General features: G+C 42.4%; 1 long non-coding RNA gene and 1 other non-coding gene across 2 annotated transcripts; both read right to left on the bottom strand.

The window, feature by feature from the left end:
- Positions 1 to 1,894: 1,894 nt before the first annotated feature.
- Positions 1,895 to 7,746, bottom strand: LOC106699178. The gene is made up of 6 exons (XR_002832156.1): positions 7,692 to 7,746; positions 6,322 to 6,396; positions 4,806 to 4,841; positions 4,311 to 4,352; positions 3,153 to 3,197; positions 1,895 to 2,037 (listed from the first exon to the last, which is right to left on the bottom strand). It is a non-coding gene; the product is annotated as an uncharacterized LOC106699178 (transcript).
- Positions 7,747 to 11,168: 3,422 nt separating this feature from the next.
- Positions 11,169 to 13,830, bottom strand: LOC111828320. The gene is made up of 3 exons (XR_002832158.1): positions 13,664 to 13,830; positions 11,499 to 11,554; positions 11,169 to 11,196 (listed from the first exon to the last, which is right to left on the bottom strand). It is a non-coding gene; the product is annotated as an uncharacterized LOC111828320 (long non-coding RNA).
- Positions 13,831 to 15,720: the final 1,890 nt, after the last annotated feature.

Here is a 15,720-nt window from a genome sequence, read left to right as displayed (position 1 = left end):
ACACCTCAGAAAAAGTATTTTCTTTGTAGAAATGAAAGAAAGGGGAGGCATGATATTCCATTTATCATATCAGAGAGTTATAAGTGGTTGGTTCATAGAAATGTCATTTCTTTATAAGTACTTAGCAAAATATGATAGCATGTACTTTAATCTGATGTGAAAGTTGATGAAATCAACATCATCTCCCGCCTCAGGTTTCTGCTTGCCTCCTACTGATTCAGTGGCATGTGTTATAATTTGTCCTCTATAAAGCTTTTGTTTCTTGGTCAATATGAAAATACATAATTTTCCATGCCTGTTCTCTCCTTAAGGAGCTTATCCTATATAATAAAAAGCTAATATGCAAGTCAATGGAATGGCGGAACAACTGGTTGCTATGATGTGCACTGACCACCAGGGGGCAGACGCTCAATGCAGGAGCTGCCCCCTGGTGGTCAGTGCGCTCCCACAGAGGGAGCACAGGTCAGTCAGGAACCCTGAGCCAGGCTCACAGCTGGTGAGTGTAGTGATGGCAGAGCCTCTCCTGCCTCCACAGCAGCACTAAGGATGTCCAACTGCCAGACATCCCACGAGGACTTCCTGACTGTGAGAGGGTGCAGGTTGGGCTGAGGGAACCCCCTGAGTGCATGAATTTTGTGCACTGGGCCGCTAGTATTTTAGATAAATGGTGAAAATCTAACCAAAAAAGTATTACCAATTTGTAGGTGCCTTAATAAAAAATAATGAAGCAAAAAGGAATGGTGAAGTGTTCACAAGAGGGCATCAAACTTCTTTATACATGAGGAAGTATTGGGGCCAAGTCTTAGAATATAACTATTAAATGTGTAAAAAGCAGTTTTCCTATAAATATTTCATTGCTGAACAGTATAAAGCATTAGCTATTTTAAGACCCAACTGAATAAATATTTGTAGAGTTATGTAAAATTCAATAAAGCTTTTAAACAAGATGTATTATTATATTTCCATCGATTCATCAGGGAAAAGATTAGAAAAATGTTTATTTTACTATTGTATTAGGCAAATATATTTTCTACCTGAATGATATAATCATGAAACATATATCCAGAACATTCATTCAATTTTTCACTCCATTTTGGGGGGAAAAATTATAGTAGGCCAAGCCACCAAGATTCTGAGGTTTATCTGTTGTAGCAACTAGCATTACTCTAATATACTACTTTGCAGGACTGTGAAGATTAATAAAAGCACCCACTTTAGTGCCTTAAAAGACTGTTACATGCATGTATCATTAGGGCCCCTCATTGCATTGTGTGCCTGTCTTCTGCATCACTGTCTATTCCTTCAGATGATCTTGAGGAGTCTGGAAATCAAATACTATTTATAGAGAGGAGCGTGAGAAGGTAACGGCCTGGGCCTTCTGATTCCTTAAGGAGTTTGGAGTTGTTATGCATTAACTTAATGCTGTGACCTTTGGCCCCTGGTCAGCAATTAGAAGTAGCTCTCATTAGGGCAAGTCCCTTTGATACCATTTGTGTGATGAAAATCATCTTTGAAGTATAATTAGAGTCAACACAATTGAATGCTCACTATGTACCTCCATGCTAAGCCCTCTACATGGACCAGCTCTTCAATCATCACACAAACTATGTGTAGGTGCTATTATTACCAAACCCATTTTACCGGAGCCTGAGGCACAGGGGTAGGAAGTGACCTGCACAAGGTACCCCAGCTACAAAGTGGAGTAAGGATTTGAAAGCAGCCCATCTCTCTCAAGCTTGTGTGCTCAGTTCTCAATAATAACAAGATAGTTGGGGCATGCTAAAATGATACCCCAAAAAGTACTTTAAAAAAAGAAAAATCCCATTATTTTAAATATACACTGATCCTTCCCCCAAGATTTTCCAACAAGAAATGAAAATGTGTCAATGCTACTTTATTCTTTTACAACTGAATATTTCAGTGAATATAGAGCAAGAGAATTATCTTTACATATTGTTCATAGGAAGAAATTTGACATTTGCCCCAAATAATTGCTGGGTTGTCTTATCTGATCCAGCTTCCCTTTGCCACTGAACTCTGGGGAAAAAAAGAAAGAAAGAAAACATACAACTCAGATGAAATCATTCTCAGAATTGAGATGAGACCATGGGCATGTTATTATATAGCATATTTTAAAATTATATCTCAATTTGACGTCATAAATGCCCTTAGTCGATACTTATAAGGTCTGTGCTGTATCTAATTAGACCATTAGGCCTGTGTGAGTGCTGTGGCCCTAGGGGACACCTTCCCCTTTTCACCTGGGCAGCTGTTACCCAGCATCTGGGCAGCTTTCTCAGGCCCCTGGGCCTACTGGGGCCCTGACCACGGCCAGCAGGTCAGGATCAGGTTCCAGGTGGGAAGATGCACAGCCTCCGCAGGACAGTGGCCTCATGGCCCTGGGACCACATCATCACGAGAGGCAGAGGAGACCTAGAGCTGCCCTTGTACAGGGATGTCTGCTTCCACAGGCCGAAGACCAGGAATCTCCCCAGATTGAAACTCCGGTCTCAGAGCATCATTGAATGGAAGGAATGGCCTTGTCTGGCTGTACTCTGGAATGTTCCCACTATAGGGAGCTTATGCCCTGCCCCAAGCATCCCAGGGTAGTTTTTTTCATCATTAGAAGAGCCAGGTGAGAATTCACAGAGAATCAGATGGGCCAAGTGGAGCTTCCAGCCCCTCATAGGCACAGCTGAAGACAGCTCCCTTGCAAAGAGCCAGCATGAAGTGAAGGCTGCAATGTTTGCCCAGGGCCAGCTGGAATGGGACTCTGTGGGGCTGAGAGCAGGAAGGGGATGGGGCAGAAGGTCCTCAAGAGTTCCACATATGCCAGAACCGGTTTGGCTCAGTGGATAGAGCGTTGGCCTGCAGACTCAAGGGTCCCAGGTTCGATTCCTGTCAAGGGCATGTACCTTGGTTGCGGGCACATCCCCAGTGGGGGGCATGAAGTGAAGGCTGCAATGTTTGCCCAGGGCCGGCTGGAATGGGACTCTGTGGGGCTGCGAGCAGGAAGGGGGATGGGGCAGAAGGTCCTCAAGAGTTCCACGTGGCTCTCCTTTCTTTGAACTATCACCCCTCTGGCTGCCTCTCCCTACCCCCTGTCAGACTCATAACATTTCCTTGGAGGTAAAAAGCTGTAATGGACTGACCTTGGTCTATCCTACTGGGTGTTCAGTGTTTCTTCCATTCCTTGGCTGAAAAAAAAAAAAAAGGAGCAACTGAGAAACATTGGAACAAAACTGCCTGGAACCTGTTTCTTGGTTTCAGATTCTTTCTTCATGAGCCCTAAGGCCTTCTTCTCCTAACTAAGGTGTCAGCAGCCTCCTGGGGGGCTCACTAGGTGAGCCTTAGCCCCGTCTCAGTCTGTAGGTCCTCTATGGCAGGGCTTCAAGACCCTAGCTGCTTAGACACTATCTGCACTCCACTACTCTAGCCCAGACACTGTCCCCCCTCCTGCACTCTACCCCTTAGCCTCTGTTTCTATGGCAGGACAGTCCTGAAGCTATTTGTCACAGGACTTCTCACCCTAAAGACATCATGGAGACCCACTGTTTCATAAAGTCCTTTCCAGAGAACAACTACTAATAGGTCATGCAGATTAAAAGGGTGTATGTGGGGTGGCATGGGGGTGAGAAGCATTTCCATAGACAAAACAGTTTGGGAAACAACATATGATAAAGTCAAGTTAAACAGGTTGTTTTCTGCCAGACACATTAGTGTGCATTGTAAACCTTCAGGAAGGTTGGGTGCAGTGTTTTCTAATCCGATTTGATCTTCACATAGTCTTAGCACCAATGGCCCACAGAATGCAGTTTGAGGGGTACAAGTCTGGCTGATTTGCACATTTTTCTGATGCAAACATTGAATATTTAGGGGTTGAAACAAAGTGAGTGATTGGCAGATCAAATACTAAGAGATAACTCTCTGGCTCCATGATCTTTGCAAGATGCTCAAGTCCCCTGGGAAGGAGGAAAGGATGGCACTAGACTCCTCTTGCCAGTGTGTTTTGGGGCTAGGTATCCAGACCTTCATGTTCAGAAACACAGACTCAAACTCTGGTTGGTCCTCGTGTCTGTCCATCACTAGAACTCCCACTTCCCACCCCTGTGTTCCCTGGTGCTCTCAGCCTGTGTCCTGATGGACCCTTTCCTTTACAAGCATTGACTTTGTAGGGGAAAACTTTGAGAGTCACTCCCTAACTAACGAGTTAGAGAGTCCACACAATTGTTCACCAGTTCATCGTGGGGCCCGCTCTGCTCATTCAGCAGGAGGGAATCAGGGTTAAAAACAGAGAAAACATGTTATACCCTGAATAGAAAAAATGGTCTTCTCCAGGTAGCAGCGTGATCCTGCAACATAAAAACACAAACCATTATGCAACCATGTTGTGCCCAAGGCCTCTCAAAGATGTCTATGACAGCAGTTTTCAAAGCATGGTCCCCAGTCCCAAAGCATCAATAACACTTGAGAACTTGTCAGAAATGCACATTCACAGGCCCCGACTGAATCTCCAGACTTTAACAAGGTCCCCAGATATCTTTAATGCACTGTCAATGTGGAGAAGTACAGGTATATAGGGTCCGTGCCACTTGCAGTACCTCTCCAAGTTGGTACAACTGGCATGTGGGCCCTGAGCCAGAGAAAGCCAATTCCAGGACAGATGGCCCCAGGTGACTCAGCCACAAGCCTGGAGATGAGATATTCACAGCCAGAGGACTGTCAAGGTGGCCCAACTCCAAGTGCTTCCCTGTCCTCTCGCAGATCTTTCTTGGGAGGTTGTGTTCTCCACAAGGTTTACATACCTTCTTGGTAAAGTCAAGTGCCACAGCCCCCGGATCCTGTGAAGGAAAAGACACAGGTTAACTTCACAGGAACCACATCCGAGAGGCCAGCTGTTATTCTGCTGGGATTCTGCACCTTCCTGTTCAAGGGCACAGCTGTGTGGCCAATTTCAATTTCCTGTTCCGGAAAGCAAGCATGCTTTCTTGATTGAGTTACCATTTGTGTCCTGGACAAGGTTATATTTGCTTGCTCTTCTCCACAGCCTCAACTTGAAACTGACCCCTGGTTTAGACACATGTCCCAGATAAGGCATTTCAGCTTCTTCAGCTTGTCTTTGCCCGTGAATCTGGCATACCACTGGAGGCAAGACCCAGCCTGGAGAGCTGCGTGCGATCAGATCAGAAAAACTGCTCCCTGTGCTTGGGGTGATCAACAGATTTCTCAGGAACTGAGCAGTTTCCTGGGGGTCTTGGGATTTTCAGAGCTAAAACCAGGAAAGTCCCGGGCATACTGGTTGCATTGGTCACCTGACTTGGGCTCACAGTGTTCAAAAGAAGTTTTCTTTTTGCTACCATGCAACAAACCTTGATGAAGATTTTGAGGTTCAGCTATTACTGAAACTGGCAATTTCTAAACTTAATTTTTAAAAATATATTTTAGTGATTTCAGAGAGGAAGGGAGAGGGAGAGAGAGATAGAAACATCAATGATGAGTGAGAATCATTGATTGGCTGACTCCTGCACGCCCCCTATTAGGGATCGAGCCTGCAACCCAAGCATGTGCCCTTGGCCGGAATCGAACCCGGGACCCTTCAGTCCGCAGGCTGAGGCTCTATCCATTGAGCCAAATCAGCTAGGGCCTTAATTTTTTTTCTTAAGAAAACAAAAACAAAGCTCTGAGGTATGGACAAAAGGACAGGTGGGGCAATGGAAAGCAGAGGGCCACCAAGGCAAATGTTCATGTCAAGAGAAAGAAGAAGGGACAGGAAAAGAGGCCGACAACACAAAAGCTAAAACAAACGGGAAAAAAATGTGGATGAAGCCCTGGCCAGTTTGGCTCAGTGGATAGAGTGCAGGCTGGCCACTGAAGGGCCCGTTCGGTTCCAATCAAGGGCACATACCTCGGTTGCAGGCTCAATCTCTGGCCCTGATGAGGGGCTCATGGGGGAGGCAACCAATCAATGTGTCTCTCTTGCATGAATGTTTGTCTCTCCCCCTCCCTTCCACTCTCTCTAAAAAGCCTCCGGTGAGGATTAACAATAACAACAACAATTTCAACAACAACAAAAATGTGGATGAAGAGTTCAGCAGGAGAGGACGGAGCCATGAGGGGCCAGTGGACGTCGCCAGTGGAGGAGACTGTGGCTGGGGGAGGTTAAGTAACTTGTGTAAGGTCAATGGGCCAGAGCTCCCTGCCGCAGGGAGACACAGATTTAAGGAGAGAATGCAAGTGAGTTCCAAGGCGAAGACACGCATATACCCTGATTAATGTACCTTTACCGGCATGAAATATGGCGGAAGAAAAAAAAGCACATACGCGCTGTAGAAATCTCTTCATCTTCCCATTGGCGAGCTTGGCGGCCAGCCGCGTGACAGGGCGCGCCGGAGAAAACTGCAACAGATGGGCGCTGTGAGGCTGCAGGCAGCGGAGCCAGAGCTCAGCGTTCTTCGCATCCTTTCCACTCACTCCCTTACAAATGGGTTTAATTTTCAGAGTAATATCATTTCCGAGCCTGAGCTTGAAATTTTATGTTTTCAATAAAGACTCGCCTGCTTGGAGAGCAGGTTTCAATTCCAACACATCACTTCAAAATATTCCCTTAGGATAAACCAGACTTTTATCTGCATTGACCCCAAGTTTTCCGAGCTTCTGGGGTGGAGTGCATTGTTCCAAAGAAGCATCTCCACGCAGATCCTTCTGCCCTCCAGGTGCGCTCTCCTAATCTAAGGGACCAACTGGGAGGGCTGCTCCCTGACCCTCTCTCCCCGATGCAGTTATTTCCCCAGACTTCTTGTCTGTGACTGCCCGCGGGCACTCAGACACACACCTGTGTCTTATCTAGTCTTTCTGAGTCCTCCTGAGAAGTCTGACTCAGAGTAAAGGTTAATTTGTGTCACGGACCATGTTTATCCTTCCCCTTCCATTGCCCCCTGCAGTGCCCATGGCCTTTCTTGAGAAAATCCCCATCATACCTTGATTCCCATTCCCAAACCTGTACTACGCATGACTCTTTGCCTCTTAGGGGGAAAAGTACTTTGCTGGGTCTTTTAAGGGTCTTCTTGAAGACTTGGAAAGCCTTGCTTACATAAACAAGTGACTTTCTAATGGTCAAATTTCAGTTGTGTCAGGGCACCTGAATTAATTTTATTCTATGATTCTAGTAATTCTCAAATCATACCCTGCAGAAATTCACTTACACAACCTGTACCTGAGGGTAACTCAAGTTTATGCTAATAAAGTTAGAGGGGATGTTTATTATTGGAATAGCACCCACATATTGTGACAGTTATGAAATAAGAACAGCCATGGACCACTATTGGGGGGTATGGTGCTTTACACTTCACAAAACACTTTTCATAATTTAAGAACAGAGGGTAATATGGAACAATATAATAGAGTTCCACTTGTCAGTTTTTGTACATCTGTTTAAGTGCATAATGAGAGTTATTTCTTATTTTTCCTTTTCTATAAGTTATTCTCTGTCTTTTTAGATCTGTCAGCCTCCTCCCACTCCAACCTAGGGAGGGAGACAGGTAGTCCCTACCGGCCTGGGGAAAGGCATCTGGGAAGCTGTTACACAGAGAGAGTCTAAGACCTTCGGCTGATCTGCACGTATTAATTAGGAAGGAATAAAGGCATGCAGAGGGGAGGGACTTTTACAAAGATGATTACAATACAATACTGACCCCAGTTTTAACTGGCTGTGTTGGCTCCCGAGTTCTGGAGTAGTCAAATAAAAACTGAATAAGAAAAAAAGGTTCATTTTAGCATTGTGTCACTTGCTACAAAGTAGAAGTTGCATGCCCTTGCTACTGGGCTGGGTGGTACTCACCCTTTTGTCTATGTCTTGATTATCCTGGAAAGAGAATTGTGAGGGCAAGTTACATGGAATTTTACTGTGGCAGGTAACTGACAAAGTTTTCAGTATCTAAGTTACACAATGAAATATATAGGATGTACCTTAATATTATGAAATAAATTGCCAAGCTAAAAAGAAATTAATTACATAAACTAAGATTATACTGATGCAGGATATTATGAAAAACAAAGTTGACAGCAATACACCATCATTTTAAAACTTAATCTCATTTTACCTTTTCAAGCTTCAGGGGAAAACATACTCTATGATGTATAGAAGAGATACCAGAATCTATACCCAGATAACCACCTGATATAGAATTGGAACAAAATAATGATTGTAATTTTTAATTTGCTGCTGGGTATATCCTAGAATTCAGCTTTTTTAATGGTTGGCTCCAATTGACCAAACTTTTTTCCCTAAAACATTCAACACGAATCTTCACTGTCCTTGCACATAGTTTTTCATTTCTAAGTCCTTGTTAGAGCACCACCTGCCCTTGTTTGCATAGATGACAAACTGGAAAAAGGTGTGTGGGCAGCATATTCCACTCAAGGATGCTGTGATGAAGGGTCTCACAAAATGATAGCACAGGATTCCATGTCTGTATTTTATAAAATTGCTAGAGATGATTACTGTGAAAGCACTTTTAAATTTGTTGATCTGGCTGCTATTGATCATTCACATCTCATTCACATTAAAACATTATGGAATCAGCTTAAACTCCATTAACACAGAAATAAAAAGTTTTTAACAACACTTCTAATTTTGTTGCTCTGACTATGATTACCTCTCCCTGTAAACTTTGTGGAGAGTTTCTGCAGCAGCCAATATCTATGCAGTCTCTCTCTCTCTCTCTGTCATGTACATACATGCACATACATACATATGGGCACAGACACACACTACAGGGGGTGGGCAAAGTAGGTTTGCAGTTGTTCATATGGAAAATAATACACTTAATAAAAATATAAGAATAGACTCTGTGTTTCATGTACTTCCAACTGTAAACCTACTTTGCCCTCCCCATAGAATTCCAACATCATTAATAGCAGAGGTTCTGTAGTGAGTTCCTCTATTTCCTTATAATTATAATTTCTAAAATTTACCATTTACTATTTTTATAGCTTTTGGTCTCCTTGTCAGCATCTGTTTGCTGTGTGTGTGTGTGTGTGTGTGTGTGTGTGTGTGTGTGTGTGTGTTCTGAAAACGTACTGGGTGAACAATTGTGTGGTTTTTTTGTACCATGTTTATCAACTTTTTACCATTACCTTTCAGACCAAAAAACAAAAAGAAATACAAAGATGTTTTTTCAGTTGCTAAACACCACTCTCAACATTTTATATGAACCTTCCTTTCTTTTTTTTTTACTCTAAAAAGAAAAATGTTTAAATGTACTTATCTAAATTATCTATTTCCCTACAATGCAAGTTCCATGAGAACAGGTAGTTTTGTCTGTTTTGATCACCACTGTATATCCTTAGCACCTGGCACATGGCGTGCTTTCAATAAGTACCTTTTCAAAGGGATGAATAGTAGGGCTGTGTTCATAAGAATCTGTTGCCCCCTTTCCTGTCTAAATTCTTCTGATTCCACATAGTGACCAGAAGCACAAAACACACAGAGTGTTACAGTTTGCAGATTGTGATGCTTTCTGAGTGGCCTTGTTATGAAAGTTCCCTAGAGACACAGACCTGGACTCTCCCGGAGACCAGCGCAAGTCATGCGGACACTGGGTAGGAGAGGAGACCAAAGCCCAGGAGAGGAAGTGACACGTTGAAAGATACACTTCAAGGCAGAAGAGCTGCAGTCTCTCTATTAATAGATTTAAAATATGGGTAGTTGTATTCACCGAGCAATGCCTTACTCTTTTGCGATTGGAAACAAGGAACAGGATCAGCTATGGGAAAATGCAGACAATGAAGGAAATACATCCAAGTGCACCTTTGCATCTGGGGAATCACACAACCCAATTTAATACGGAAGGTAGCACGTGTGACAGCCACACTTCTACTTCCTGTGCTTGTGAAGGGGCACCCCCACAGCCTTGGTGTGAGTGAGGGGTAAGGAGCCCTTTTGGTGTGAGTAAGAGGCAGTGGCAAGGAGATGGAGAACTCTCTCACCCTGGATTTTTGCTCTGGGTGTCAAGGTTGTAATGATTAGTTCTAAAAGGTGACAATTGTCTTCAAACATACGCATAATGGTAAACTGAAAATGAGAAGAGATGGGCACGATATACTCATGAAGTTTAAGAGAGAAACTGATGTTTAAGTCTTGAAGAATGGAAATTCATTTAATCAAGAATCAATGGGGGGGGGGAATAAGAATCAATATGGGGAAAGGGAACATCTGTAATACCTTCAACAATAAAGATAAATGAAAAAAAGAAACAATGATAACAGCTAGCACTTAAGTGCTGTCACTTTCTATCTTGTAGACACTGTTGAAAAGACTTCACAAATATTAAAACAATTTAAGTGAACATTACTTACATAATATTGTGAGGCTATTACAGCTATTATTCCCATATTACAGATGGTGAAACTGAGACACACAGCAATTAAGACACCTACTAAGGTTAAATAGATGTGGGTTTTGAGCCCAGGTACTTTGGCTTTAGAGTCTGGGATATTAACCGGCAAAGGAGGCAAAGGCATTTTTGGCTAAGGGAAAGTCTGTGCGAAGACATAAGGGCCCGGTGCCTGTGGGAAATAGTAAGAAGTTCATTGTGGCTGGAGCCTGTGGGAAATAGTAAGAAGTTCATTGTGGCTGGAGCACGGGATACTGTGAGTTAGGAGAGGTAGAGGAGGAAGAGATGTAGCTCAAAGTAAAAACATGTAGTCTATGCTAAGAATCATGGACTCTTCCTTGATACCACCCTCTTGTACTTTAGAATAAATCAACATTCACTTTGTACCCACTGAAATATTTCTGTTGTGGCTACTATAGTTATTCCTAGGTCCTTTACATGAAATCTATTGTTTTGGAGAACTGTCAAATCACAGTGTATCAATTTGTAATTCATGTTATGCTATATCACAACATATTCAATTAATGTAATTAGATATGCATATGTGATTATGGTCATTGTAAGAATGCAGATGAACTACAAATATCTTACAGTAAATTATTTAAGAGATTCAGTTGTTATTTCCTAAAACTATATTCTTATACAAACACACATAAAATTCTCCTGTAGATAGCAAAATAGTGCAGTTATTACAGATATCAATTATGGCATAAACATGTTATAACTAAAATTTATCATATGTATATTAGGGTGGCTTTTTTACCTTAGGTGGCCTAGAAAGAGTTGCCCAATATGCCAGCCGCTAAAAAATGAGGAAAATGAATCAAAGTTAAGTATAAATTCATTAGTCCATAGCATTCTATTACAACACATATAATTCTAAAATTGTCCCAATTAATGAACCCTGTATTATCTTCTCACACAGTGACAATAAAGTTCAACACAATTCTCAGGATGCCTTAAACGAGGCCATGAAAATGACAACAGTGAGTCCTGCTGCAGCCAAGAATCTGTTCTTAAAATAGTTTTAAGTGAACATTACCCACATGATATTTTCAAGGCCAAGACTAAATAAAAACCTCACATTACTGAACAACAGTGTACCTCCAGCTGCACAATATCCAAGCCATCTGGAGAATCATCTGAAGGTTGAATATATCCTATTGTGAGAAATCATAAAAATATCAATTAGGAGAAAATAAGTCATAGCATGAACTTTTAAATCTTTACCATGAAAAACATACAGAGATTCTAAAATGCAATGCCGTTAAAAAGGACTGACAAAGAAAACACACTCTACCACTAGATTTGCACCAAAATTAATTGAAATAGCTCAATTTTCTATTTATCAGGAGTTAACAGTACAAGAATTATCAAGTCAGGAAAAAGGGCAAAATGCCTAGGCAACAACTTAATTTATATTTTGATGGAATTTATGAAGATGAAATACCAGGAAACAGTGTCAAGTATGTGCATCGAAATCACTCTTGGAACATTTAAGAAATATGGATGTCTGGCTCTGTGCTTCATTAGACTCTTCAGGGGTAGGGTTGTGGGAAAGGTTGCTACCAACATGCAGATGGACCCTGTGCCAGTCAACCTGTATCTGACCTAAATGAAGTCTTCGTCCCATTTTCACATGATACGACACTTGGAGGAATAGCTAATACTGCAATGGGAAGAATCAACTAAATAGGTCAAAACTAACCAGCTGAAATTAAGTGGGATAAATACAAAACTCCGAACTTAGATTTTTAAATGTGAGAAAAGAAATATCTGGCCCAAGAGTAGAAAATATATTTTTAAATGAAAATTGATATTTTGCTCCCTGAAATCTCCTATGAGTCAAGAAAAGGCTAAAAACTAAGGCAATCTTGTGCTATATTCAAATAATAGTGTCCAAACCTTGAAAGATAATAGTCCTAGTTGAAATAGTAAGATGTGTGGTAGAATAAAATGAGCCAAACATCGTTTTCTTTGACAAAGAGAAAAATTAGGAAGCATATGTTAACTACCTCCAAATATATTGAGAACTGTCCTAAGAGTTAGTAGACTTATTCTGTACATCCCCAAAGGAAAGAGCTAGGGTTAGTGGTTAGAAGTTACATGTGATCAGATTTCAGTTTAGTGTAAAGAAGTTCTTGATGGTTGGTGCCATTCAAAAATGCAATTAATTCAAACCAGTCCTATAAAGAGTTATTAATCAGTTTTGTGTTAACAATACAACCACAAAGACCATAAGGACCATATCCTCAGGGAACATGAAGTCAAATAGAAAAATGAAGGAGGTGAATATAAATATAAACAGATATATAAAAGACAACAAATTTACAAAAGTGTAACAGAAACAATATTCTATTGGAGCCCAAAGGAGGCAGCTACTGGCTATCTCAGGCTGGTTGTGCATTGGGTTTTACTGAAAGTAATCACATAGGAAAATCATAGAGGAAATCCCTGTTCTCCATGAGAGGCTAATCAAATGACTTTCATAGTTCCTTGAAATACTTAGGTTTTGTGATTATACGACATGATTAAAAAACACACATACTGTTTGAAATATATTTTCTGTTTACATATATTTTCAAAGATTTCTACTCCCCTAAATCAAAACTCTAAACAGTTGTGTTTACAACCCAGCTGTTCTGCCACCACATCCTTCCCTGCGCCTACGGAGGGTTACCTGAGATGGGTAATGGATTCAGACTACTGACCCCATACAAATGCACTGGTTCCCTACAAACCACTGGTTCTAGAAGTTAATGAAGCGACTCCAGTCAGCACCTCGGACAACTCCTCAACCTGGAAGCTGTGGGACCTCCGCTGGGAGTCCACAAGGCTATGAAAAGATTCCCTTTTCCTGTGCGCACTCCTACCCCACCCCTCTCCAACTGCCCCAGTCTCCGGTCTGTAATCTCAATTCTACAGTCTCTAGTTCTGTTCAGAATTCTGGGAGCACAAATGGCTAAGAAGTTGGGATTTCCCCAAGTCGTATGCCTCGCAGGCTCAGCGGGCACATCCTCAGGACAGCGGCAGGAGCTGTGTGAGACCGTTCAACGGGGGAAAGTTGCCTGCTTTAGTAAAAGGCTGTGATATCTAGCTCTGTCCACCCTCTCTTAGAGGTTAGAGACAAACGAGAAGCCAGAAATTGAAAGGGTGGAAATAGGGGCAGGTGGGGGAATAAAGTTTGCCTCCCTCCAGAAGGATCAAGGAGCATCTCAGTCTTTCTTAGAGCTCAGGCCAGCCAGGGTCTGATGAAGGGGTCCCCTTACCTGAGGAGGGATGCTGTAGCAGGCAGAAGCAAAAGATGGCCAAGATGGAAGGGAATTGGGGAAGATACTTCATCTTTAAAATCTGGTTGCTCTTTGATGGCCACAGATGTGTCCTGCTCGGACAAGACTCGAGCGTTTTCTGAAGTTCAGCAGGTACAGGCACCCTCTGCTCTGTGTCTGATAAGCCCAGTAATGCCCGGAGCCCATTGGCTAAGCACCAATCAGCTTTGCGCAGGAGGACCCCGGCTTTCTCATAAATGTCATGCTGGGCTCTTATTTGGGAAATAATATCCTCCTGGTGTTGGCATTGTAGAGAGGCATCCTTTTAAATCCAGCAATAAAAACAAAAAGTGAGGAATCATAATTGTTATTCTATACTGGTTTGAGAAACATTACTGACTCTCAAGGAAGGCTTTTTCTCTTTTTTAAATCAAAGATCTGGACATAAATCTATAAACTCTTGCATGATCAAGTCTTGTTCCTGAGGAAGCTGTTTCTTTTCCATCACTAACAAAGGATGTTTTGTAGTCTTTGGTGCATCTGAGAACAAAATTTGGAGTCCAGCATATAACAAGAAACTAAAAAGTTCAATTATGTAAGGTTCTTTTAAAGAAATCATGGTTGAAAATCAGACTCTTTAAGGTTTCTCCAGATTCATTTATATAAGCAAGTTAAATATGACCTGTTAAGGTCAGTATTCAAGAAAACATGACAATGTTTAATCATCATAATAATACTCTACCTACTAAGATTTTGTCTGTTTTAGACACTTCACATAGGTTATTTCATGTAATTCTCACAGAAAATCCATAAGGACTATAGTATTAGGCTAATTTTATTAATGGGAAAACTGAGCCTTGGAAAGATGAAGGAACTTGCCAAGGTCACCAACCCATCAAGAATGCAGATGAGGAATTTGGACCCAAGGATGCAGCCATGTCTTTAAGAGTGTGGGATAATAGGTAGGTGCTGTTGTTGTTGTTGTTGTTGTTTTCTAAAAAGAGTCCCCTTAAGAATAGATATGGGAGATTGAAAATGGCAGCAGGGTAGGAGGATGCTGCATGGACATGCTCCCAGGAACAAGCTGCAATTACAACCGAAATACAGAAAGGCTTCCTGAATAATCAAGGGAAAACTCACAGGAGAGAACCCTGGTACCCAAGGACTGAAGGTGGAGCTGGCATAGAGACTGGTAAGAGGGGTGGAGGCATGAAAGGGCTGGCCGGGCACCCACAGACAGCAACTGAAGTCCCAAAGAGATATCTCAGCTGTTGGGGCGGGGGGGGGGTGCCACTGAGAACTCTGGGATCTAATCCCCAAGCAGGGCTCCCCAGCAGAGAGCACCAAACTGAGGAGGGTACCCACATAACATCTAGCTGTGAAAAGCAGTGGGGTGCTGTCTGCCAGGGAGTGGCAGCTGAAAGTACGGGCACCCTCTTAAAGGGCCAATGCACAAACATTCCCTGTGGAGCCACCCACCTTGTGCTCTGGCAGAGGGAGGGTGAAGTGGACTAGAGCTGTGAGAGCAGAACCCAGGTCTGGGGACTTGGGGGATAGAGCTCGGAAGGCAGACATTCCAAGTGTCCTAGGCTAATTCATTCCCTCACACAGCAGAGGACATCTTTCCCACATAGACATCTGCCTTGCCTGGGGGGAAAACAGTCAACACAACCTATTGAAAATACATTGCCCTGAGGCCACTTAAGAGATTAAAAGTAACAATTAGCAGAAGCAAATGCCCCACCCTGTTGAAAAAACTCTCACCACACTTAAGAACAATTGCCTGGAGGCAATTCAAGTCAGAATCCTATTAGTCTGACTCTGGAGGCAGTCTCTGGAGGCTTTGAGTCTTTGCCTGATCCAATTAGTCAGAAACAGCCTCTAACACTGTCATGCACTAGAGACTGAGAGATGTAGAGGATTTACCTAAAACATAGTCACAAACCCAAATAGACAACCAAAATGAGGAAACAACTCCCAAATGAAAGAACTAGAGAATTCTCCAGAAGAAGAGATAAATGAAGCAGAGATAAGAAAGCTATCTGAAACAGAGTTCA

Source organism: Myotis lucifugus, unplaced genomic scaffold (genome assembly GCF_000147115.1).
Source record: "Myotis lucifugus unplaced genomic scaffold, Myoluc2.0 scaffold_331, whole genome shotgun sequence".
Classification (NCBI taxonomy): domain Eukaryota; kingdom Metazoa; phylum Chordata; class Mammalia; order Chiroptera; family Vespertilionidae; genus Myotis; species Myotis lucifugus.
This window is presented reverse-complemented; position numbering and strand designations above follow the sequence as displayed.